Source organism: Eriocheir sinensis, chromosome 22 (genome assembly GCF_024679095.1).
Source record: "Eriocheir sinensis breed Jianghai 21 chromosome 22, ASM2467909v1, whole genome shotgun sequence".
Lineage (NCBI taxonomy): Eukaryota > Metazoa > Arthropoda > Malacostraca > Decapoda > Varunidae > Eriocheir > Eriocheir sinensis.
In genome coordinates, this window is record NC_066530.1 from 476,453 (window position 1) to 503,952 (window position 27,500).

Genomic DNA, 27,500 nt, shown 5'->3' on the forward strand with positions numbered 1-27,500 from the left:
TTCTGCTTCCTTGTCTACCCTTTCCCCATTCCCTTCCCCCATTCCTGTCTTCCTTCTCCCCCTTATCCTCTGCATTCCCATCTCCCACTGTCTCCCTTCCCTTCCCTTTCTTTCTCCCCTTCCCACTTATATGTTCGTTCCCTTCCCTCATTAGCAAATTAGTCGGCCACGCCCCTTCGATTTTTTGCAGTTTTGATTAGGCAAGCGGCAGCCAATCACAGCGCTGGAAACCGTGACTGGCTACTTGACTAACTGACTATCTGACTTTTTTTTCTCTCTCTCTCTCTCTCTCTCTCTCTCTCTCTCTCTCTCTCTCTCTCTCTGTGTGTGTGTGTGTGTGTGTGTGTGTGTGTGTGTGAGATTATCGCTGCATTCTTTTTTACTGCTTTTTCTATTTTTATCCAACTCTCTCTCTCTCTCTCTCTCTCTCTCTCTCCCCATGTGGCTTCACCAGAATGACGTCATTGCGTGAGTCATGGCGCCGCCCACAACACCGTGTTCGTATGTGCGTGTTTGGATAACTGACTTCGGCTTCGGCTTCATCCCCCCCCCCCCCCTCTCTCTCTCTCTCTCTCTCTCTCTAGTTCCGCATTTCCTTCCTTCTCATATCAACGGAAAACCAAAATAAAGGAAGGGAAGAGAAGGAAAGGAAAAGGAAGGGGAGGGAAGGAAGGAAAAGGAAAGGATAGGGAAGGGAAGAGCAGGAAAGAGAAGCAAAGAATGGGAAAGCAAAAGAAATAAAGGGAAGGAAAGGGAAGGTACAGTAAGGGAAGGGAGGATAAGGAAAAGGAAAGTATGAAAAGGAGAATGGAAGGAAGGAAAGAAATGGAAGGTGAAGAAAGGAAGACGATACAGGGGAGGATATATAAAGAAATAAGGAAGTGATTGAAAGAGAGGAAGAAAGGGAGTGAAAGAAAAGCATAGAGGAAGAGAGGAAAGAAGTATGGAAGGATAACAGAAAAGGAGGAAGAGGTAGGAATGAATGAATGAAGGAAAGACAAGGATGGGAAGGAAGAAAAGAGGGAAGAAAGGAAATAAGACAAGAGGAAGGGAGGAAGAAAAGAAAGAAGGGGTGAAAGAAACGGGAATGGAGGAAGAGAAGGAGAATGAAAGAATAAAGGAGAGGGAAGAGATAGGCAGGAAAGAGGGAATGAACGAGAAAACAGGAGAGGGAGAGAAAAATGGAGAGAAGGAAAGGAGGGAAGGGGACACGAAACAGGAGAATGGCGGGAGAGAAGAATGAAGAGAAAGAAGAAAAGAAGAAAGGAGAGGAAGAAGGAGAGGAAGAAGGAAGGGAAGGGGGGAGGGGGGGGGGCAGGAAGGGTGACGCAGGCACCAAAATATACAATGAAGTGTTTTAAAAGCACTCAACCGCCACCACCACCACCACCACCACCACTTGTGACACAACCTCCACCTCCACCACCACCACCTCCACTAACACCACCACCATTGTCATTACCACCACCATCACCACCATCCCAACCATCACTAAACCTAACTAATCTTCCTTCCTTTTTTCCTTCTTTCCTTCCTTCCTTTGTTCTGCCTTCCTTCTTCCCTTTCCTCTCCTCTCCTTCCTTCTGCCTTTCTCCTTCCCTTCTTCTTTCTTTCTTTCCTTCTTCCCTTTCCTCTCCTCTCCTTCGTCCTTCTTTCTTTCCTTCCTTCCTTTCTTCTGCTTTCCTTCTTCCCCTCCTTCCTTCCTTCCTTCCTTCTCTTCTTTCCTCCTTCGTCCTTCTTTCTTTTCCTTCCTTTCTTTCTCTTTCCCTCCTTCCTTCCTTCTCTTTCTTCTCCTCTCCTTTCCTTCTTCCTCTTCTCCTCTCTCCTCTCCTTTCTTCCTTTCCTTTCTTCCTTCTTTCCTTCCTTCTCCTCTCTCCTCCTTCCTTCCTTCTCTTTTCTTCCTTCTTTCTTCCTTCTTTCTCTCTCTTCCTCTCCTTCTCCTCCTTCTTTCTTTCCTTTCTTCCTTTCTTCTTTCTCCTTCCTTCCTCCCTTCCTTCCTTTTCCTTCCTCTTCCCTTTCTTCCTTCCTTCCTTTCTTCCTTCTTTCCTCCTCCTCCCCTCTCCTCTCCTAACGTTCCTTCCCTTCCTTATTCCTTCATTTGTCTTCTTTCTTTTCTTCTTCCCTTATACCACCACCACCACACACCATCCCCCCTTCACCCCCCTCCCATCCCCCAAACCACAGACCCAACCTGCAGCCAGTAACACGGGCTGACAGCCAGCCTGCTTGCCAGCCTGCTTCTCCCTCCCTCTCTCCTCTCAACATTATAAAATATTCTATCCACTCTTTATCCGTGTGTGTGTGTGTGTGTGTGTGTGTGTGTGTGTGTGTATCGTATTTATTATCATTATTATTATTATTATTATTATTATTATTATTATTATTATTATTATTATTATTATTGAGTAGAATTTACTGGCTGACTGACTGACATGTTGACTGATTATTAAAACTCTCTCTCTCTCTCTCTCTCTCTCTCTCTCTCTCACGTGTACAAATAAACACCTCATCAGAATACAAAACACACACACATACACACACACACACACCGGATATCCTGCCTCCCCCATCCCCCCTCCTCCACTTCTCTCTCTCTCTCTCTCTCTCTCTCTCTCTCTCTCTCTCCAGCTGCCACGTATAGGACAAGACGTGGACGAGAGGGATAAAACCCGAGGACGAGAGGAAGAGGGAAGGGGAAGGAGGAAGCGAAGTTTTAGGAAGAAGAGGGGGAAGGGAGGAAAGAAGAAAGAATAGAGTGGGGGAGGGAGAGAGGGGAGGGGAAGGGAAAGGGAAGGGAAGGGAAGAGAAGGGAAGGCGAGAAGAGCGGTAAAGTGGGTCAAGTTTCAATGTCTGGGAAACAAACAACAACAAAAAAATAGAAAAGAAGTTGAAGTAAAAGAAAACAAAAGAAAAAAAAAAGAAACAAAGAAAAAATTTAAACTATCGCCTTTATTTTGGGATAAAGGTGAAAATAGATAATAAAAGAAAAAGGCGATAAAGGAAGGATGAAACTGATGCAGGAAAAGATAAGTAGATAAAGAAATAAAGAGATAGATAGAAAGAGGGCAAGGAAGTTAGATGAAAAAAAAAATAAAAATAAATGAAAAACGAAGAATATAGTGGACGAAGGAAAAGACAGAAAAAGAAATAGATATTGAAAGATGACAAAAAGTAATAATAATAATAATAATAATAATAATAATAATAATAATAATAATAATAATAATAATAATAATACAATAGATAAATGAGAAAGAAAGGGAGAATTCGTGTATGGAAGGTGGAAGAGGAGGAGGAGGAAGAGGAGGATGAGAAGAGAGGAAAGAGGGAAGAAGAGAGAGAAGGAAGAAACGAAGAAAAAAAAAAAAAAAAAAAAGGGAGACTGATGTGAAAGGAAAATACACCAAGAAAATAAGAATAAGGATAAAATTGATAAAGGAAAATGAGATAAAAAATAAATGAAGAGAAAATAAAAGAAAACAAGAAAGATAAATAATGATAAAGATGATAATGATGAAAATAATAAAGCTCAGTAAAATATTTCAATAAAGTTTTCATTCTCGTGTGATATTAAAAATTATTAGGTATATTTTTCTTTCTCTTTTTACTTTTTTTCTTTTAATGGCCAGCACGCGATATTACTTTTTTTCTTTTCTTTTTAGGGGAGTATAAAATTAATAAACTTATCAGAGAGATCGATATGAGAGGAGGAGGAGGAGGAGGAGGAGGAGGGGAAGGAAGGGAGGTTATGGATACAATGAGGAGGAGGAGGAAAAGGAGGAGGAGGAAGAGGAGAAGAGGAGGATGGAAGAAGAGTAGGAAGAGGATGATGAAAAAGAGAAGAAGAGAGGAAGGATCAGAAGGAGGAGGAGGAGGAGGAAGAGGAGGAAAGGAAGGAAGGGAGGGAAGGAGGGAGCAAGGGAGGTTATGGATACAATGAGGAGGAGGAGGAAAAGGAGGAGAAGATGTAAGCAGAGTAGGAAGAGGAGAAGGAGAAAGAGGAGGAAGAGGGGAAGGATCAGAAGGAGGAGGAGGAGGAGGAGGAGGAGGAGGAGGATAATATTAACGATGAGAGAGGGAGAAAAATAGCAAAGGAGAATGAGGAGGAGAAGGAGGAGGTGGAGGAGGAGGATAAACAAGTGGAAGAGGAGGAGGAGGAGGAAGAGGAGGAGGGGGAACAGAATGATGAAGATGATGATAAAGATTAGGAAGAAAAACAAGTGAGAGGAGGAGGAGGAGGAGGAGGAGGAGGAGGAGACTAACCTGATATTTACGTGGGAGTGAGGAGATGACGTCACTCTTCTGTCTGGCAAATATCCGGGCCTCCTCCTCCTCCTCCTCCTCTCAGCCAGTCATCTATCCTCTATACACAATGGCTAAACACACACACACACACACACACACACGCACACACACTGGTCTTGCCTTTCACGGTTCGTTTTTAGAAGATAGAATGAAAATCAACGAAAAAAAAAAGGAAGAAAGAATGAAAGAAGGGAAGAGAAGGAAGGAATAAAGTAGGAGTAAGTAAACGGCTGAAGAATAAAAGATACTGACAAGCACAGACGAGCCTTAATAAATGAACCTAAGTAAAGTAATCGATATGGTTTTAAAAACATGTAGAAGTGAAAATGATTCCACTCAGGCTTTATAATTTTAGGGTTAGTGTTCCATCCATCTCTCTCTCTCTCTCTCTCTCTCTCTCTCTCTCTCTCTCTCTCTCTCTCTCTCTCTCTCTCTCCTCCTCCTTCCTTCCTCTCTTCCTCCGTTCAGCTTTTTTTCTTCCTTTCTTTTCTTCCCTTCCTTCCTCCTTACTTCGCCTGTTTCCTCCCTTCATCCTTTTGTTGCCCTCTCTGCTCTCTCTCCTTTCCTCCCTCCCTCCGTTCTTTACTCTCCTTTATTTTTCTCTCCCTTCCTCTTTTTTTTTTCCTTGTTCCACCCTCTCTCCTTCTAAGTCTCTTTTCCTCCTTCCTCTCTCTACTCTTCCTTCCTTTTTTTTTCTTGGTCGCTCCCCCTTCTCTTTGCCTATTTACCCTCTCTTCTTTTCTCTCTTTCCCTCCTTCCTTCACTCTTCTTTCCCTTCCCTCCTTCTTTACCTCCCTCCCTCCTTCCTTCCTCTCCCTCCTCCCGCTTCCGTGATTAGAGTAAATGGGACGGAATGAGAGGCAGGCTGGGGGGGGGGGGGTAGGGGGGAGGGGGAGGAGAGGATGGGGGGGGGGGGGGAGAGGGGGGCGTTGGAGAGGTAGATCTGACGCCGAACACACAACACAGGGACGCCTCGTGATAAACAACAACTTAATCCCCTCAAACCTTCCCCTTGATCCCCCACGAGAGAAGATCCGACTCCCTTTGAAGGTAATCCAACCCCATCTGGTGGAATTATAAACAAAGTGAGTGGAATATGCTACGTAATCTTAAATCTCAACTGTAACCTTTCCTTGATCCTACTGAGAGAAGATCCAACCCCCTTTGAAGATAATCCAACCCCATCTGGTGGAATTATAAACAAAGTGAGTGGAATTAGGCTTTTTTTTCCTTGGGGGGTAAAAGAAATGGTATGTAATCTTAAATCTCAACTGTAACCTTTCCTTGATCCTACTGAGAGAAGATCCAATCCCCTTTGAAGCTGATCCAACCCTGTCTGGTATGGAATTATAAACAGAGTGGATTTTTTTTTCTATAGGGGGAGAAAGAAATGCTACATGATCCTAAACCTCAACTGAAACCTCTGCCTGATCCTACTGAGAGAAGATCCAACCCCCTTTGAAGCTAATCCAATCCTATATGGTGTAGAATTCTAAGCAGAGTGGAACTATTTTTTTTTTTTTCTGTAGGGGAAGAAATGTTACATGATCCTAAACCTCGACTGGAACCTTTGTCTGATCCTACTAAGAGTGGATCCAACTCCCTTTGAAGTTAATCTAACCTCATTTAGTGGAATTATTAAGAAAGTGTCTGGTATTATTATTTTTTTTCTGGAAGGAGAAAAAAATATAATCCTAAACTTCGGCATGAACCTTTGTCTGATCCTACTGTTAGAAGATCCAACTCCCTTTGAAGGTAATCCAACCCCATCTTGTGGAATTATAAACAAAGTGAGTGGAATTATTATTTTTTTTCTTGGGGGGAGAGGAAGAAATGCTATGTAATCTTAAATCTCGACTGTAACCTTTCCTTGATCCTATTGAGAGAATATCCAACTCCCTTTGAAGCTAATCTAACCCCATCTGGTGAAATTATAAACTAAGTGAGTGGAATTAGTGTTTTTTTTATCTTGGGAGAAGAAAGAAATAGTACATAATCTTAAACCTCAACGGAAACTTTTGCCTGATACTACTAAGGGAGGATCTAACCCCCTTTTAAGCTAATCTAACCCCATCTGGTGGAACTATAAAAGAGTGAGTGGTTTTGAAATTCAGGCGAAAATTAAAGTTTGTTGACACTCATGTTGGAGGAAACTCTGTAAGAAGATCCAACTCCCTTTGAAGCTAATCTAACCTCATATGGTAAAATTAAAAACAACGTGACTGTCTGGTGGTAGAATTAAAATGAAAATGAGTTTGTTGACATTCATTATTTATGGGAGGAACTCTGCAAGGAGATCTAACTCTCTTTGAAGGTAATCTAACCCCATCTGGTGGAATTATAAACAACGTGACTGTCTGGTGTTAAAATTAAGGCGAAAATTAAAGTACATTGACACTTATTATGGATGGAACTCTGTAAGAAGATCTAACTCTCTTTGAAGGTAATCTAACCCCAACTGGTGGAATTATAAAGAGTGTCTGTCTGTGGTATTATACTTTAGGGCAGTGGTTCTCAACGTTCTTACACTCGCGAAACTTTTCCCCAACTCTTGAAACTCACGCTACCACCTGATATCAGAAGTTTGTTGAACACATTTTGTAGTACATTAATTTTCACCCTCACCCGGCCCTGACGTGCCCAAAAAGATATCCTGATGTTCCCTCTCAACACTCACCAGACTAACAAAAGCATATAAAACACTCAAAACGATAAGCTATAAAAATCATTCTCCCAAGCCGTTTGTTTCTGGCAAGGCTCCGCGACCCGCAAACCAATCCTTGACCCCCCTTGCATGTCGCGACCCACCATTTACGACTTTCTACTCTTACTCACCCCTATACTGTCCAAATCCCTTATGCAAGAGTTAATCAGCACCTTCATTCTTTTATCCTTTCTGCTGGTACCTAAATTCTGAAACAGTCTTCCTCTGCCTAACCTAACCTAACTCCATCGGTCTGCAATCAAGTGACTCATTATTTCCTTACACTAATCCTCTCTGTTAGTATTACCATGACGCAAATACATCTAGATTATAGTGACTAAGGAAAATTTATTGATACATACACGAGGGGAACGATGAAAGAAGATCCAACCCTCTTTACTACACTCGACTTTCTACTCTTACTCACCCCTTTACTGTCCAAATCCCTTATGCAAGAGTTAATCAGCACCTTCATTCTTTTATCCTTTCTGCTGGTACCTAAATTCTGAAACAGTCTTCCTCTGCCTAACCTAACCTAACTCCATCGGTCTGCAATCAAGTGACTCATCATTTCCTTATACTAATCCTCTGTTAGTATTACCATGACGCAAATACATCTAGATTATAGTGACTAAGGAAAATTTATTGATACATACACGAGGGGAACGATGAAAGAAGATCCAACCCTCTTTACTGCACTCGACTTTCTACTCTTACTCACCCCTTTACTGTCCAAATCCCTTATGCAAGAGTTAATCAGCATTTTCATTCTTTTATCCTTTCTGCTGGTAAATTCTTAAACAGTCCTCCTCTGCCTAACCTAACCTAACTCCATCGGTCTGCAATCAAGTGACTCATCATTTCCTTATACTAATCCTCTCTGTTAGTATTACCATGACGCAAATACATCTAGTGACTAAGAATGAAATATGAGAAGAGTAACGAAATAATGGAATGGAGGGAAATTCTTCAACTGACCTAAGCGATGGCGGTAAGCAGCGTTGCCAAATTATCGTACTCATCGCAATGCATTTTCGTAGTTTCCGACAGATAGCTCTAGCCAAGAAATATGAAACCATCAATATTTAACTGTTTTAACGATAACTTTAATTTTCTGTCGTTATTTGTGTGGCTACGACAGTCTTGGAGCCTAAAAATGATAAATGCAATGTTCAAAGTACGACAATCTGGCAACGCTGGCGGAAAGTCTATAAGGTCGGTACTCCAAGCTCTTCCTTCCTCTGCCATCCTGTTGAGGTCATTTCGAACACCATCCATCAGCCAGACGCCGTTCCCCGTGATCTCTCGATGAAACACTTGTGCGGGTTAATGGCAACATCCAACATACTAATCATCTCTTTTAGTAATACCATGGCGCAAATAAGTCAAGATTATAGTGATTGAAAATGAAATACGAGTCAAGTAACGAAGGGGATTAACGACTTAAAAGCTACCGGTGTTTTTTGACTTGAGTTTGGAGAAGGAAAACAATAAAAAAAATTCAAAGCCAGGTTATATATATTCTCCCTTATACGAAAATAGACCATACAGAGAAGAAGCAAAGGAGGAAGAGAGGTAAAGAAGGGAGAAAGAAAGGGAGGGAGGTAGAGATAGGGAAAGGGAATAAGGAAAGATGGAAGGGAGGAGAGGGTAAAGAAAGAAGGAAGAGAGGGGGGAAAGGAAAGATGGAAGGAAGAAAGGGTAAGGAAAAAAGTATGAAGGGAGAGAAAAGACTGGAGAGAGGGAGAGGGAATAAGGAAAGATGGAAGGAAGGAGAAAGGGTAAGGAAAAATGAAGGGAGAGAGGGAGAGCGAACAAGGAAAGATGGAAGGAAGGAGAGAGGGTAAGGAAAAAAATAAGGAGGGCGAGGAAAGAAGGGAGAAAGGGAGGGAGGGAGATGAAAGAAAGGAGAAAGGGAGGAAAGGAGAGGAAAGAAAGGAGAGAGAAAAGGAGGGAACACGAAAAGACGGAAGGAAGGAGAGAAGGAAAGAAGTATTTAGGGAGGGAGAAAAGCATCAATATAAACATGAAAATTGCAATCTATTCAAGCGCACAGGTGAAGGTGGCATGCAGGTGTGACTAATGAAGACTGATGAACAGGTGAGTGAGTGAGTTACCTGCGTGGAAAAGTGGACCTGAATACGTACAAGTGTTTCTACAGGTTAATTGGTGTAGAGGGGAGGTAAAACACACACACACACACACACACACACACACACACACACACACACACACGAACACGAAATCTCCATATCATGGGAAGTAATGAGAGAGAGAGAGAGAGAGAGAGAGAGAGAGAGAGAGAGAGAGAGAGAGAGAGAGAGAGTAAAATACGCAAAGAAAAATAAAATAAAAAGCCACGAACCTATTAAAATCTCTCTCTCTCTCTCTCTCTCTCTCAGGGCAGTAGCGATGCGAGGCCGGCGTTGGTGGTGGCTGCGGGCCGGCCGTCAGGTTGGGAGAGGGGGGGGGTGGGGGGGGAGGAGAGGGGAAGGGAAGGGAAGGGAAGGGAAGAAAGATAAAGAGGGAAAGAGGGAAGAATGAGCAATTGGAATGAAGGGAAAGGAAGATGAAGACTGAAAGAAGAAGGAAGATGAAGGCGTGATTGAATGAAGGGGATGGAAAGAGAGGGAAAACGGGAAGGAGGAGAAACAGAAGGATGAATGAGAAAACAAGTGAAGGGAAGGAGAGGGTAATGGTGAGGAGAAAGGGAAGAGAGGAAGAGAAGGAAAGGGAACGGAAAGGAAGGGGAGGAATAATGAAGAATCAGGAAATTATGAAGAAAGAGAAGGGATATAAGTGATGGTAAGGAGTACGGGAAGGAGAGAGGAAGGAAAGAAATGGGAAGGAAAACATATAAGAGGAAAGGAAGGTAGAATGAATGGAAGAAATTAAGGAAAAGAGATAAGGATAGCCATTTATTTTTAAGAGTGAAAGAAGAATGGGAGAGAAGGGAAGGGAAGAAAGGAAGAGAACAACGAGGAAAAAGAGGAAGAATTAGTGGGAATAAGAAAGGAAAAAAAAAGAGAAACAGCTAAGAAGAGAAGGAGAGAGTGATAGCAAGGAGGAAGGAAGGGAAAGAGGAGTGAAGAAAGGAGGGAAAAGAATTAAAGGAAAATATGACAAGGAAAAACAATGAATGGAAGGAGGAAGGGAAGAGTGAAGGGAAGATGGAAAGGGAAGGGGAAGGGGAAGGGAAAGGGAAGGAAGGGAGAAAGAAATGGAGAAAAATGATGGGTAGACAGGAGGGACGGAAATGCTCTCTCTCTCTTTCACCTCACGTTTCAAAACCAGGTAAATCGGTGCCCGGGAGCCGCAGGTAGCTAATCAATTCCAGGTGTTCTTCCCCAGGTGCCCATTATCATCATCATCACCATCATCATCTTTTAGTAATTCACTGCACGAAAAAACGCCTTTCCTAATGTATTCCATCTCTATTTGTCTGGTGTTAGTGTACTCCATCCAGCACCGGTAAAGGTTCTAAATTCTAACTCTTCAAATGGTTCTCTGTCCTAAGTTAATGTACTCCGTCTTACCCCTGCAAAGGTTGTAATTTCGTTTCTCCACCTGGTTTACTGTTTAATGTTTGTGTACTCCATTTTGCCTCAGTAAAGGTTTTAATTTCATCTTTCCTCCTGGGTCTCTGTCTGGTGCTAGTGTACTCCATTCTGCCCTGGTAAAGGTTATAATTCTCTCTTCTCAAATGGCTCTCCTGATGTTAGTGTACTCCATTCTGCCTCGGTAAGGGTTTTAATTTCATCTCTCCACCTGGGTCTCTGTCTGGTGCTAGTGTACTCCATTCTGCCTCGGTAAGGGTTTTAATTTCATCTCTCCACCTGGGTCTCTGTCTGGTGCTAGTGTACTCCATTCTGCCTCGGTAAAGGTTTTAATTTCATTTCTCCACCTGGGTCTCTGTCTGGTGCTAGTGTACTCCATTCTGCCTCGGTAAAGGTTTTAATTTCATCTCTCCACCTGGGTCTCTGTCTGGTGCTAGTGTACTCCATTCTGCCTCGGTAAGGGTTTTAATTTCATCTCTCCACCTGGGTCTCTGTCTGGTGCTAGTGTACTCCATTCTGCCTCGGTAAAGGTTTTAATTTCATTTCTCCACCTGGGTCTCTGTCTGGTGCTAGTGTACTCCATTCTGCCCTGGTAAAGGTTCTAACTCTATCTTCTCAAATGGTTCTCCTTCTGATGTTAATGTATTCCTTCCTGCCTCGGTAAAGGTTCTAATTTCATCTCCCCACCTGTGTCTCTGTCTGATGCCAGTGTACTCCATTCTGCCCTGGTAAAGGTTCTAACTCTATCTTCTCAAATGGTTCTCCTTCTGATGTTAATGTATTCCTTCCTGCCTCGGTAAAGGTTCTAATTTCATCTCCCCACCTGTGTCTCTGTCTGATGCCAGTGTACTCCATTCTGCCCTGGTAAAGGTTCTAACTCTATCTTCTCAAATGGTTTTCCTTCTGATGTTAGTGTATTCCTTCCTGCCTCGGTAAAGGTTCTAATTTCATAACCCTACCTGTTTTTTCCGTTTTATGTTGTGTACTCAATTTTGTCTCGGTAAAGGTTCTAATTTCATCTCTACTTGGTTCTCTACACTAGCAAGCAGTTTAATCCCCTTTTTTCACCCTTCAAGTTGAGTATTTAGCATAGAAAACAAATCCTGCTGGCTGTTTCAACCCTTAGGCGTAAACGGTCTTCAAATTCGCATTTTACTCGTCATGAAACCTCGAAGACCTTTGTGGCTTCTGGAAATATATGTTGTGAGAGCCGAAAGCAAGAATACACGTCTAAATATAACCTTCATCCAAGCTTGGTGGAAGAGTTAACGTACGGTAAGTCAGGTCAGCACAAAGTATTATCAAAGTTGCACTAATCTTCTTTGTGCATGGCCTTTGGAAATACTTGTTGTGGGGAGCCGAAAGCGTTCAAGAATACGAACCTATATTTAACCCTTCTCTAAGCTTGTGGGGAAGGAGAAGGGCGGAGGGTTAACTTGAACCAGGTAGGAGTAAAAAAAAAAAGTAAATAAAAAAATATATAAAAAAATAATCTTCTCTGTTGCCTTCAGAAATACTTGCTGTGGGAGCCGAAAAAGTTCAAGAATACGAACCTATATATTTAACCCTTTTCCAAGCTTGTAGGGGCAGGGAGAAAGGTTAAATCAGGTCAGGTAGACGTCATGAAAACCAAATTAGTCTTCTTTGTTGCCTTTAGAAATACTTGCTGCGGGAGGCCGAAAGTGTCCAAGAATACGAACCCATATATAACCCTTTTCCAAGCTTGTGTGGGAGGAGAAGGGCGGCGGGTTAACTTAAGGTAGGTAGGCGCCATGAAAACCCAATTCATCTTCTCTGTTGCCTTTAGAAATACTTGCTGTGGGAGCCGAAAGAGTTCAAGAATACGAACCTATATTTAACCCTTCTCCAAGCCTGTGGGGGGGGGGGGCAGCGAAAGTCAAGGAGGCGTTATGACGACCCCGACTGTTCTTCTTCTCTGCGGCCTTCGGAAATACTCGTTGTGGGAGCCGAAAGCGTTCAAGAATGAGGCCTATAAATATGACCCTTCTCCAAGCCTGTGGGGGGGGGGGGTAGCGTAAGTCAGGCAGGCGTCATGAGCCCCCAACTGCTCTTCTCTGCGGCCTTCGGAAATACTCGTTGTGGGAGCCGAAAGCGTTCAAGAAAGGGGCCTAATTATATAACCCTTCTCCAAGCCTGTGGGGGGCCGGGGTGGGGGTGGGGGGGGGGTGAGGAGGGGGGTTAACTTGAATCAGGTAGGCCTCATGAAAACCCCGACTGCTTTTCTTTGCGGCCTTTGAATTACTTGTGAGAGCCGAAAGCGTTAAAGAAAGGGGCCTAAATATATAACCCTTCTCCAAGCCTGTGGGGGGCTGGGGTTGGGTGGGTGGGTGGGGGGGTAGGTTAGCGTAAGTCAGGTAGGCGCAAACGGTCCTCAACTTCGCGCACTCTGCTCGTCATTCCGTCGGCGAGCGTCTAAATTTCATGCAAAGGCAATGAGTGAGTCGGCGGCATGGCAAGAGGGTGTTCAGTATGCCGCGGACGGGCCTGGCGAACTTGCGTCTTCCGTTAAGGTACTCGAGCTAATGGACTGACGGACTGGCCTGGGTTGGGTTGGGCTAGGCTGGGCTGGGGTGGGCTTGCTGGTTAGGTTTCTTGCCCGTCTGCTCCAACTGCTTTTCTTCGTCTCCCTCTTCTACTTAGTTCCCATTTTCTTTGTCTTTCTCTTCTACTTTGTCCACATTTTCTGTCTCCCTCTTCTCCTTAGTCCCCATTTCCTTTTTCTTCCTGTTTTCTTATTCTTCTTTTTCCCCGTTTGCTGCTTCCATGTTTTGCTCTTTATGTTCTTTTTCTTTATCTTCCTTTACTTCCTTTTCCTTTTATGCTTCGTCTTCCTCCTTTTTCTTTTCCTTTTCTTCTTTCCTCCGCCTTTTCTTCCTTTTCTTCGTCTCCCTCTTCTCCTTAGTTCCCATTTTCTTTTTCTTCCTCCCTCTTTTCATATTCTTCTTTTTCCCAGTTTGCTTCTTTGTCTCCCATGTTATTCTCTTTCTGTTCCTTTTCTTTCCCTTCCTTTACTTCCTAACTTCCTCCTCCTTTTATGCTTCGTCTTCCTCCTTTGTCTTCTTTCCTCCGCCTTTGTTTTTCTTTCATCTCCCTCGCTTCTTATTCCTTTTCCTACTTTGCTTCTTCTTTCTCTTCTTTTTCTTCCTCCTACTCCTCCTTTGTACCTTCTTCCTCCTAGTACCTTTTTATTTTCTTCCTCCTCCTCCTCCTCTTCCTCATCATCATTTTGTTCTTCATTTAAGCTATACCTTAAAACGATCTGACCGACTTGCTCTCTCTCTCTCTCTCTCTCTCTCTCTCTCTCTCTCTCTCTCTCTCTCTCTCTCTCTCTCTCTCTCATACACACACAGCATTTGCCCTTCCCTCCACTTTTCCTCCTTCTATTTTTCCTTCTCTTCTTTTCTTTCCATCCCTTCCTCAATTCATCTTCGTCTCCCTCCTTTTTCACCTGTCCCTCCCTCCCTCTCTCCCTCTTTTCACTTGTCTCTCTCTCCCTCTTTTCACCTCTCTCTCTTTCCCTCCCAGAACGAACGGCCCAAGCTTACACATATTTGACAAGGCTTTCGTAGGAGCTTTGGGCATTTCCAGGGGTAGTTTTATGATCCTGGTGGTAGTCTGTCCCTTCCTCTGAACCATGAACCTGAATAAAACACTCATAAGAACCCGACTGATCTCCTTTTCGGCCTTTTGGAAATAGATAATGTGAGGGGGGGAAGCGTATGACAACACCGACCTGACTGACATATATGGAGTGCTTTGCTTTATATCCTGTCTCTATAGGCGCTGACAGGGGCTCTGTGTGAAGGCTGTTGGTGCCCTGCTGCTGCCATGGACGCCCGGTGAATACTCAAGAAGAAGACGAAGAGGAAGAGGAGGGACTGAGGCGTGGCGGAGCATACACAAGCACACGCAAGACTGTAAGAATAACCTGAAGGCTTGTAGCAAAACGTTGACTATGCGAGGTGTTGCGTACTAACTGAACTGGGCCCGTACTTATAAAGAAATTTATGTGAGACGTAAACTGAGACATATCCGAGTATTAACAATGACGAGACATAACCCCCCTCCTTACGTTTCACCCCCTCAACATAACCAGCTCGACATAAGCGAGTATTAGTACACCGTTGCCAAACCCTGAGCTGCACATATGAAAGGGATGCCAACTCAAAATATAATGTTGGAATTTGGTATAATTTTGATGTTAAAAGCATATTGACGTATTGGAAATATATATAAAATAAAAGTATTTTTGGGTATTGTTGGCGATGCATAGACCAACATCACATGGAATAATGATAAAATTAAAGACGTAGCCCCTCAAACATGTAAACAAACATTCCCGCGAGCTTCAAGCTAGCAGTCAGCCGTGGACGCCAACAGCCAGCCACGACATTTAGGCCGGGAGCACACGAGCGACTTTGTGTTCGCCACGCTGTGGCGCCACACTGAAGCGTGTTTAAGCAACTGTGTCTTGACTGAGCCACACCACAGAGTCGCCCATGTGTATGGGCACACGCCACTGCGCCACGCCCCGTGCCCTTCGAGACCTCAATTCCAGCATGGACTCTGAGGACGAAGCAGTTGCATTACTTCTACTTCTGCGGCGCCGAATCCATCTCTCTGAAGCCGGGCACGAAGATGTCACACATCTCCTCCCATCCCTTGGCTTTTGCAATTTATATTGCTGTAGTCATTGCAGCGTACGTCGCATATCGCTGGTCGGTCTTCAATTTCAATAATAAATCGATCTATATCGAGTGTAGTCACGGTACAGTAAAGAGCAAAATGTGTCACTTATTTACTCCTCAACGTTTAGCATGTGACTGTCTGCCAGGCAGCACGTGTCCGTCGCTCACCCACAGTCGTTCGTGTGCGCGGGTCCTCGACACAGAGCCGCGCCACCCTGTGGCGGGATCAGCGACAGCTCGCCACAGTCGCTTGTCACAGAGGCTCGTGTGCGCGGCATAGCTTCTAAACAATGGAAACCTATAGAAAGCCACATCCCCGCCACACACCGACGCTACGACGTGGCGCCACAAAGTCGCTCGTGTGCTCCCGGCCTTAGAGCCCCTCAGCAGCCAGCGAGGTCAGCAGCAACAGCAGCAGCAGCTTCTTCAGGAGCAGCAGCAGGAGGGACCACAGCCTCACCCCCAGCCACAACAGCAGCAGCAGCAGCAGGAACAGCCGCCCCCCCAGCTACAGCCTCCTCGGCAGACACGTCACCGCAATGCCAACTGGACGTACGCTGAAACTCTCTCCCTCGTACAGCTATATAGGGAAAAAGCAGCCATCCTCAAAGGAATTTTTTCGGAAAATGGCTGCTCTGTTGAGGCGAAGGCGTGGGGCAGCACTGTCACTCGCCTAGCGGCACTCCACCCAGGCTTTAGTAGGTGCACGAAGCAGTGCCAGAGACGCTGGCAGACAGTGATGCAGGATGCAAAAACTAAAATAAGGGCCTTCCATAAGGACAGGAATGGAACAGGTAAGATTTTTCTTGAAATAAAATGGTATTCATGAAGTGCAAGGAATGGTTAACAAGCAAATAGTGACAGTCCTGTAAATTTCAATGCTTATTAAGTGCTTGATGGAAATAATATTTGTAATGTATTGCCTTTTCTTTTCAATCAAGGGAATTCAATTGACGTAGCCTTGCACTCGTGTACCAATATATATATATATATATATATATATATATATATATATATATATATATATATATATATATATATATATATATATATATATATATATATATATATATACATCAAGGACGTCTCTTCGTGCCCGAAAAGTCCTCAGCTGCCGCAGACGCGCACCCACCACCTCCGCCATCTTGACTTATGCTTCGCTTAGATCGACCTAAGGAATGCAATGTTGCCTCCACCCCGCGCGTAGCTGGCGAGTCAGTTTAGGTTCCGCTTAGTTGAAACCTAAGGGTTATGCTTCCCTTACGTCTCGGTGTCCGCCATTTTCTTGAATTTATGCCTCACATAAGCGAAACATATTCTTTATAAGTACGGGCCCTGGCGTCTACTACTGTTTCTTGCCGTAATTGGTGTATAGAGTAAAGGATCTTTGAGACATTAATGAACTACGATAAAACAAATATAAGGAAGCCTACAGGAAAGATAAGGGTAGCAAAACGTTGACTATGCGAGGTTATGTGTACTGATTGAACTGGTGTCTATTACTGTTCCTTGCCTAATTGCTGTATAGAGTAAGGGACCTTTGAGACATTAATGAACTATGATAAATAAGCATACACGGAAGATTAATAATGGTAGGAAAGCGTTGACTATGCGAGGTGTTGTGTACTAATTGAACTGATGTCGATTACTGTTTCTTGCCGTGATTGCTGTATAGAGTAAGGGATCTTTTAGACATTAATGAACTATTATAAAAAAAACATAAGGAGCCTACACGAAATATGAATACAGGTAGCAAAACGTTGACTATGCGAGGTTTTGTGAGCGAATTGAACTGATATCGATTACGGTTTCTTGCCGTGATTGCTGTATAGAGTAAAGGATCTTTGAGACATTAATGAACTATGATAAAACAAGCATAAGGAAGCCTACACGAAAGATTAATAATGGTAGCAAAACGTTGACTATGCGAGGTTTTGTGGGTGAACTGAACTAATGTCGATTACTGTTTCTTCCCGTATAATTGTTGTATAAAGTAAAAGATCTTAGAGACATTAATGAAAGCTGATAAAACGAGTATATGCAAACCTATACGAAAGATAAACAATGGTAGGAATACGTTGACTATGCTAGGTTTTGTGTATTAGTTGAAATGATGTATATTACTGTTTTTATTCGGTTGTAAAAATGGATCTTAAGAGACATAAATTAGGCCTGATAAAACATAGACGAGCACACTCAAGTCTACACGAAAGATAAACAATGGTAGGAAAATGTTAGCTATGCGAGACGTTGTGTTACTAATTAAGCTGACGTCTTTTGTTGTTTGAAGCCATAAATGTTTTAATAAAGGATCTTAAGGGACATAAACAAGACAAGGATGAGTTCTGTTTTAATACACAAGCACACGCGAGCCTATTCAAAGGGTAAACAGCAGTAGGAAAACGTTAAAGATGCTGTGTACTTATTCAACTGGTATCTGTTACTGTCTGAAGCCATGAATATTTAAACACGCCATCGTAGGGACATATTTCACGTTTGTCATAGCATAATTAAGCCTATATAAATACTAACGATATACAGCAGGAAAACATTAACACTGATGAATGCCGTGTACTAATTTAACTGATGAATGTTACTGTTTCTTGCATCAAATATTGTAGCCTAATAGGGGTTCATAGAGACAGAAATGAGATCCGACAAGAGGATAAACAAGCATACACAAAGCTATTTAGAATTATACTTAAGAAAAAACGGTGCTGGTCGAAAAATAATAAGCAAAAGAATTCATGTCAGTACTAGTTATTTCAAGCCATAGTAAATCTTGTAGTACGGGATTTTCAATTAAGGACAGAAATGAAACCTGACAAAACATTCAAAAGCCTACACAAAGCTATTTAAGAACGGTACTGGTTGGGGTGGCTGTTATTTTTTACTGTTCTCTTTTCCTGCGCTGTCTTAAGATTTATGATTTACTTAACTTCTGATTCTGTTTTTGTGGTGTTAGGGAGGACTAGGAAACATTGTAAGTGGGTCTAATGAGTCTAAAAATGGGGTTGGTTGTTATTTTTTGTTTTCTTGTTGTGCTGTCGACTTTATTTATTCGACTTGTAGATTTATGATTTGCTAACTTCTGATTCTGTTTTTGTAGTGTTAGGGAGGACTAGGAAATATTGTAAGTGTGTCTAATGAGTCTAAAAATGGGGTTGGTTATTATTTTTTGTTCTCTCGATGTGCTGTCTCAAGATTTATGATTTACTAACTTCTGATTCTGTTTTTGTGGTGTTAGGAAGGACTAGGAAACATTGTAAGTGTGTCTAATGAGTCTAAAAATGGGGTTGGTTGTTATTTCTTGTTCTCTCGATGTGCTGTCCAAGAGTTATGATTTACTAACTTCTGATTCTGTTTTTGTGGTGTTAGGAAGGACTAGGAAATATTGTAAGTGTGTCTAATGAGTCTAAAAATGGGGTTGGTTATTATTTTTTGTTCTCTCGATGTGCTGTCCAAAATTTATGATTTACTAACTTCTGATTCTGTCTTTGTGGTGTTAGGAAGGACTAGGAAATATTGTAAGTGTGTCTAATGAGTCTAAAAATGGGGTTGGTTGCTATTTTTTGTTCTCTTGATGTGCTGTCCAAGATTTATGATTTACTTAACTTTTGATTGGCTCTTTGTAGCGTTAGGAAGGACTAAGAAAACGTCACTGGCCGTAAATATGTGAAAATGAATTCATGTTTATTGTTATTTCTCAATCATAGATGTTGAGCGATATCTTGTGGGATAAAAGTGACGCCCGCCAGAGCACACACAATCATTTACAAGCACACACAAAGCTATCGAAGAACGTAAAGTTAAAAAAAAAAAGCCACTAGTCGAAAAATATATGCCAAGGAATTCATGTTGCTTGTTATTTCTAGTTATAAATATTGCAATGCGGAATCTTAGAGGCATAAACAAAGCCTGGCAGCGGATATACAAGGATAGACAATTTATAAAAGGACAAACAGTGAAGAAAACGTTATTGGACAAAAGTATATGGATGGGTCGAAACAATATGGAAAGGAATATCTTTTTTGTGTGTGTGTTAGTAATAAATGTTGCAATACGGGATCTTAGGGACATAAATTAGGTTTGACACAAGGATATACTAGTTGAGGGAAAAAAAAAAAAATCGTTATTAGACAAAAAGTACATGGATGGGTCGAAAAAATATGCAAAAGAATTCGTCTTCTTTGTTATTGTCACAAATCTTGTAGTACGGGATTTTAGGTGTATTAATGAGGCTTGGCAGAGCATACATAAGGATATACAATATTCTATAAAAAAAATGTGAAAAAGTGATTAGACATGTGAAAAAAAAACATGTTAAAGTCGAAAATGTGCCCTTTTTTTTGTATTCTGTCATAGATCTTTAAATACGTGATTTTAGGGAGGGGGAATGAGGCTTGGAAGAACATACAAGAGGATTTACGCATTTATCAAAGCAAATAGTTAAGAAAATGATAATGGTCGAAAACAAAAACAAAAATTAATTAATGTATACAAATTACCGTAAAGTGTTAAAAATACTGTTGAAAAAGCGTTAGTGGACAAAAAAAGATACAGAAGGGAGTTGATGTAGAGAGCTGCTACCTGTGCCTCTTAAAGTTACGTAAGATAAGCTCTATTAAAAACACGGTTACAGAAAGGAAACGGATGTGAGAGCGTTTCAGTCTGTTCGTATTACTTCGGTGTTCTGTTGCTGGGTAGGCTTAAGGTTTTGTTGAAGACTTGTTAAGGGAAGATATGGGATGAAAAAAAAAATCTCATCTATTTTATTTTTATAGACATTAATTTGATATTCTTTCAGCATTTTCCACCTAAGTTAAAGCGTATGATAAGAAATGAAGAAAAATAAATAATAGTAGAAGAAAAAGAAGAAGAAATGAAGAATGAGAGAAAAATTCACATCCTTAAACGAACAAGTAGAATAAGAAAATAAGAAGAAAACAAGAAGAAAAATAAGAAAAAGATAAGCCACATCTTTATAACACTCATTCTGATATGGTTAGAATTTTTTTACTCTAAAGCCACAGAATACGAAAAAGAAGAAAAAGAAGAGGAAAAAAGAGGAAAAAAAGAAAAAAGAAAAAGAAAAGTAGAAGAAAAAATCCGCATTCCAGTTTACAGACTCTCATCTGATACACTTATGAGACTTTCCTGATATTCTTGTTTATTCGGAAACCACAAAGACGAGCCGAGGCCGCAGCTGAAGGCCTAAAAAAAAAAAAAAAAAAAAAAACAAAAAAACTAGACCCCAGTAATTAAACTGATTTGATACTTTAAATAATTCCTAGCTGATCCCAAAATCACAAAGGTTCGATTAGAAGAAGTATTTGAAGTTTAGAATTTTAGGAGAAACTTCACAGGTGATAAGTAAAAAAAATATAGCCTATACCCAATTTTTTTATACTCCTTTCATTCCCTAAAAATAGTTCCTAGTTTAACCAGCACCACAAAGTCATTCAGAAGCAGCAGTTGAAGGTTTAAGTAGAACAATTTTAGGTTTTACAACACACGAAAATAAATAACGCAAATCCATACCATTAGACTAGTTTGATATACTAAAATAATTTCCTGGTTTACTGTAAGACCGCAAAGAGCCGATCCTAGGTTTAATAAGTCAAATCTAAGACAAAACAACACAGGAAAGATGATACAAAAATAACAAACAGCCCAATTTTAAGACTCATTAGACACACTTACAATACTTCCTAGTCCTTCCTAACACTACAAAGACAGAATCAAAGGTTAAACAAATCATAAATCTTGAGACAGCGCAGCAAAAGAGAACAACAAAAAATAAAAATAAATAAATAAATAAAAATAAAATCCACCCCAATTTGTAGACTCATTAGACACACTTACAATATTTCCTAGTCCTTCCTAACGCTACAAAGACAGAATCAAAGGTTAAACAAATCATAAATCTTGAGACAGCGCAGCAAAAGAGAGCAACAAAAAAGAAAAAGAAATAAATAAATAAAAATAAAATCCACCCCAATTTGTAGACTCATTAGACACACTTACAATATTTCCTAGTCCTTCCTAACACTACAAAGACAGAATCAAGAGTTAAGTAAATCATAAATCTTGAGACAGCGCAGCAAAAGGGAGAAAAAAATAAAAACCACTCCAATTTTTAGACTCATTAGACACACTTACAATATTTCCTAGTCCTTCCTAACGCTACAAAGACAGAATCAAAGGTTAAACAAATCATAAATCTTGAGACAGCGCAGCAAAAGAGAAAAAAATAAAAACCACCCCAATTTGTAGACTCATTAGACACACTTACAATATTTCCTAGTCCTCCCTAGCGATACAAAGAGCCAATCAAAAGTTAAATAAATCATACATCTTAAGACAGCGCAGCAAAATAGAACAAAAAAATAACCACTCCAATTTTTAGACTCATTATACACACTTACAATATATCCTAGTTTACCCAACACAACAAAGACGCGAACGCGGGAAGCATCTAAAGATTTAAGTCGGGAATTTACGGCTACACAACACGGAATCTCGTGCTGCCCGCCACTAAATCAACTCACTCGCTCACTCGCACGGCCTAACTTGATCTCGGGCCTCGCTACCGTGCTGCCGAGGCGAATCGCTGCCGCACCGCTCTCTGCAGCAACGGAGGACGATTGAGCTGCTTACAATTATACGGATGCAAAGAACACTGGGTGGATAGATTTTTAGGGTGATGCAAGTCTTGTCACGCTCATTTTTTAGGGTGATGCAAGTCTTGTGACGCTCTCAAAAATCAAAACTGTACGTCTGGAATAGGTAGATTTTCCCCTCAAACCTTCTTTCCTTCTCTGTTCGTTCTTGCAGGCAGACGGATGCAAACAATAATATTTAGGTGGATTTTCAGGGTAGTGCAAGTCTTCTCAAACTCTAAACTCGCTGCCGCACCGCTCTCTGCAGCAACGGATAACGATTGAGCTGCTTACAATTATACGGATGCAAAGAACACTGGGTGGATAGATTTTTAGGGTGATGTAAGTCTTGTCACGCTCTCAAAAATCAAAACTGTACGTCTGGAATAGGTAGATTTTCCCCTCAAACCTTCTTTCCTTCTCTCTGTTCGTTCTCGCAGCCAGACGCATGCAAACAATAAGTTAGGTGGATTTTCAGGGTATTGCAAGTCTTCTCAAACTCTCATTCCTCTAGATATGCCTGGAGCCGAGAAATAGCTAAACCTTCGACGCATGTTTTCTCGTTCGTTCTCTCTGCAAGGAAATAGAACGTCTCAGCTTGTTCTTGGTGTTTTAATATTGCAGACAAAACAGAAAAGCAAGATTCTTAGGGTAATGGAACTTTTGTCACGCTGTTATCGCCCTAGAAATGAAAATAACAAGGTCTTCAATATTTCTCTCCCTCTCTCTACAATGAGGAAAAACGTCTGAGCTCGATTTTCCATCTTTACGAATGCATACAAAATTAGATAGTAAGATTTTTAGGTTCTCGTTCCCATCACCCTCGGCATGCATGGAGACTGGAAATAGCCAAATCTTCGCCCAAAAGTGTTCTCTTCTCTCTCTTTCTGTAACGAGGAAATATAAACAGCTAGGCTTTTAATGCTATACAAATTTCAACGGGCTCTTATATACCTCCTGAAAATGCATGGAGACTGGAAATAGCTAAATCTTCGCCAAAAAGTGTTCTCTTCCCTCTCTTTCTGTAACGAGGAAATATAAATTGCTAGGTTTTTAATTCTAAGAATATTTTAACAAGCTCTTATATTCCTCCTGAAAATAGCTAGACCTTGGCCACTAATGTTCTTTCGTTCTTTCTCTGCAGTAAGGGAAACGACTGAGGTTCTTAGAATTATACGGATGCAAAGAGATTTTTGGGGTAGTGCAGATTTTGTAAGGCTCTCAAAATCTTACAACTGGAATAGATCGTGGCCACAAATATTCTGTCGTTCTTTCTCTGCAGTAAGGGAGGGCGACTGAGCTTTTTACGGATGCAAAAACCGCTGGATTACTAGATTTTAAGGGTGATGCAAGTCTTTTCACGCTCTCAGAACCCTCTAAAATTAAAAAAAAAAAAAAAAAAAAGTTAAATAATCGTCACAAATGTTCTCTTGTTCTCTCTCTGCAGTAAAGGAAAACGACTGAGGTACGTACCGTACTTAGAATTATACAGATGCAAAGAACGCTGGATGAATAGATTTTTGGGGTAATGCAGATTTTGTCACGCACTCAAAACCTTACAAGGGGTAGATCTTGGCCACAAATGCTCTCTCGTTCTCTCTCTGCAGTAAAGGAGAACGACTGGCCTTCTTACGGGTAGAAAGAACGCTGGATGGCTAGATTTTGGGGTTAATGCAAGTCTTTCCACCCTCTCAAATCGCTACAAATGGAAAAGTTAGATATTCGTCGCAAAAGTTCTCTCTCTCTCTCTCTCTCTGCAGAAGGGGAGAACGACTGAGCTTCTTACAATTATACGAATGCAAAGAACAATGGATGGCAATATTTTAAGGGTAATGGAAGTTTTTTCAGGCTCTTATCGCCCTAGAAATAAAAACAGCTACATCTTAAATATTTCTAGTTCTCTCTCTGCAGCAAGGAAAAACGTCTGTGCTTGTTTTGACAGTCTGACAGATGCATACAACACTGGGCAGCAAGATTCTTATTATAATACAAGTGTTATCATCCTTCCATCGCCCTAGAATTACATGGAGACTAAAAATAGCTAGATCTTATACTTCTCGTTTTTTCTCTGCAGTGAGGAAGAACGTCTCTACTCGTGTGCATAGAACCCACTGAATAGGTAGATTTTTAAGGTATATATTGCAAGTTTTCTCTCGTTGTTGTTCATGAAGACTGGAAATAGATCCTTGCCACATATTTCTCGCTCTCTGTGCACGTGTTAGTCTCAGCTCATCTTATTAAGAACACACACGACAACACGGCTAGTTTTTAGGGTAATTGAAGTCTTCTCACGCTCTCATAACTCTGCAGCAGCGTGGAGACTGGAATAGTAACAAGGTCCTCGCCACAAATGATTCCTCGTTCTCTCTGAATTGAAAAGACTTGGCTGCCTCTCTACGAATTCCTTCTAAATCGCTGAACGTTTTTGCCTCAACTGTCGTTCTTTTATCTTATACAGCAAACGGAGGCACGATATTACTTAATGGACACAACGAAACAGGTAAAAATTTGCCCACACAAGACTGCTAAAAAATCAGATCAAAATAGCCTAATTAAATCAAGTTGGAGGCGTGTTGAAACTCCTTATTGTTAGTATTCAAGTCGTAGGAAGGAGATACTGACGAAGGAAGGAAGGAAGGGAGATGCGTTATAGAGGAGGAAAGGAGAACTGAGAGGGTAGACGATGGGAGAAGAGAAGGAAGATGTACTGAAGAAGAGAAGGAAAGAAGAACTGCGAGGACAATGACAAAGAAGGGAGATGAACTGAAGAGGAGGAAAGAAGAACTGAAAGGAAAAGGACAAAGAAAGAAGGGAGATGATCTGAAGAGGAGGAAAGAAGTGAGAGGAAAAGGACGAAGAAAGGAGATGATCTGAACAGGAGGAAAGAAGAAGTGAGAGGACAAAGACAAAGAAAGAAGGGAGATGAGCTGAAGAGGAGGAAATGATAACTGAGAAGATAAACAGACAGGGAAGGAGAGATGTGATGAAGAAGGAGAAAAAACTGTGAAAATATACAAGGGAAGGATTTTGTGGTGGTGGAAATGTGGTGAAGAGAAGGAGGAAGGGAGAACGGAGATAACAACGAATGAGAAGAGTAGAAAGGAGAACAGCCTATTATACGTTCTGCCGCTGTTTTGTATGCACTGCGGCACATCTTGGACTGTTGGTGGCCCGCTCTGACATCCTTCTGCACACATTGGAACACTCCTCTCAATACCGTTGTCTTCGTTAACGTCTGCTGTGGAACCTTTACCAGCCTACCACCCAGCTCTCTTACGTCAGCCACATCCACAGCACTTCAGCCAAACGCCATGTGGAGCCCTCACTCAGCCACACAGCAACCGCCACGCACCATAGCATTGCCAAACAGCGCAATAACCGGCTATCATGCATTTGGGTTACCAAGGGGAATTTAGCAGCTTATAAACGCCCTTTCCTGAGTGTGGTGTTACTGTTGTGATCTTTAAAACTCTACACAGCCTTACTGCAACTTCCAAACACCACAGCATTGCCAACACAGCACAATAACCGGCTATCATGCATTTGGGTTACCAAGGGGAATTTAGCAGCTTATAAACGCCCTTTCCTGAGTGTGGTGTTACTGTTGTGATCTTTAAAACTCCTACACAGCCACACAGTAACTCCAAACACCATAGCATTGCCAACACAGCACACTAACCGATCATCATGCATTTGGGTTACTAAGGGGTGTTTAGCAGCTTATATTAACGCCTTTTCCTGAGTGTGGTGTTACTGAAGTGATCTTTAAAACTCTACATAGCCACACAGCAACTTCCAAACACCATAGTATTGCCAACACAGCACAATAACCGGCTATCTTGCATTTGGGTTACTAAGGGGTGTTTAGCAACTTATATTAACGCTCTTTCTTGAGTTTTGTGACCCTAATGGCCTTTCAAACTCTACACAGCCACACGGAACCTTCCAAACATCACAGCATTGGCAAAACAGCACGAACAAGCAAATAGGGTCGCAATGGGGTGTTCGAAACATTATATTTACGCTTTTTCCTGAGTTCTGTTATCCTATTGGCCTTTAAAACTCTTCATGGCCACAGAGCAACAGCCGAATACCTTCACAGCAACAGAATATTGAACAGAGAATGAAAGAACGGCCGCTGTGCATGTACATTGTACATATCAGCGCTGTTTCCTAAGAGTTGTATTATCCAGAGCCTTTCCAAATCTTCTGACAACCAACATAACAGCCACAGCTACCCGCCAACACAGCCACATAATTTTTTTTAGTAACGGAAACAGCTTAAATACAAACACAAAGGATAAAACAACAGAAGAAGCCACTAAGCGCTGGTCCTGCAAAATCAGTGAGATTGAGAAAGCAGAGTGAGGAACTATTATTAGAACAGGGTCAAACAAGGGTCTTAGCGCTGTTTCTTCTGTATGTCGTTAGCCTAAGCCTCAAACCTTTAAATAGCAACGCAAACACTCGCTAACAGCCTCCGGGAGAGGACAGGAAAAGGGGAAAGGAGGAGTGAGGAATGAGGAAGGTGGAGAGGAGGGAGAAATGTTGAAGAGGAGGAAGGAAAGGAGGACTGAGATAACGAGGAATTAGAGAGGAGGAAGAAAGGAAAAAAGCGTTGAAGAGAAAGTACTGAAGAGGACCGATAGAGGAAGAAAGGAATGATTAATGAGGAAGATGGAAGGACGGGAAAGGTGTTATAGGAAAAGAGGATAAAAGGAATGAGAAAGAGGAGGAAAGGAGGAAGAAAGGAAAGGAAAGAGGAATTAGGAGGATGGAAAGAAGGGAAAAGCGTTGAAGTGAAGGAAAGGATGAAGGAAATAATGAAAGAACGAAAGGAGAAAGGAGGAAAGGAACAAGAAATGTGAAAGGTGGAGAAAAATGTTGAAGAGGAGGAAAATAGGACTGAAATAGAAGGATGAATTAATGAGGAAAAAGGATGATATTTATAAAGGGGGATAAAGACGAGACGCCTTACTTCCTTGTCTGCAAACGAATTTGTACACATAGGATATCAAAGTTCTTAATAAGCTAGACTTTATGCTGCTGCTTCTTGTCTGTGCAGTTATTCTAAGGCTCAAAACCTTTCCACAGCCTTACAACAATACAGACACAGGACTGAAAACACAGCACGAGCAAAGATATAACAAGCAAAAAGGTATAAAATGCCATTCCACGGAGTTCAAACTACGCCCAAGTTAAGCTTCTTCCTCTGAACACCGTAATCCTCACCCTTATCTAAATACCACATACAAACTTCCATCAATACACATGTCAAACCAAACCTCAAGACATTCACACCTTCACAAACAGCCACGATAAAGAGTAAAAGCAAATACACACACGGAAATGCCATGCAACGAACCTTACCTAACATAAGCCGCTGTAGCTCCGTTCCTTGGGGGGATATCTTGACATCTCCTCAGCCGTGGGCGTGGCAGGGATTCCCCCATATAAACCCGGCTTCCCATAGGCTGTGGTCACTTCCTAGGGCTATGGGGGCCGTAGGAGAAGGGTGGAGTGGCAGGGGAGGGCGAGGCAGGGCGAGGTAACCCCATAGAGA

General features: G+C 41.7%; 1 long non-coding RNA gene across 4 annotated transcripts in view; it reads right to left on the minus strand.

The window, feature by feature from the left end:
• The window catches only part of LOC127001877 (uncharacterized), a 71,782-nt gene that overhangs the window by 42,634 nt on the left and 1,648 nt on the right, over window positions 1–27,500 (minus strand). For all 4 annotated transcript variants that reach the window (XR_007755492.1, XR_007755493.1, XR_007755490.1 and 1 more), the window contains exon 1: window positions 27,308–27,500. This exon is cut by the window's right edge. This is a non-coding gene — a long non-coding RNA (uncharacterized LOC127001877). The remainder of the gene's footprint in view (window positions 1–27,307) is intronic.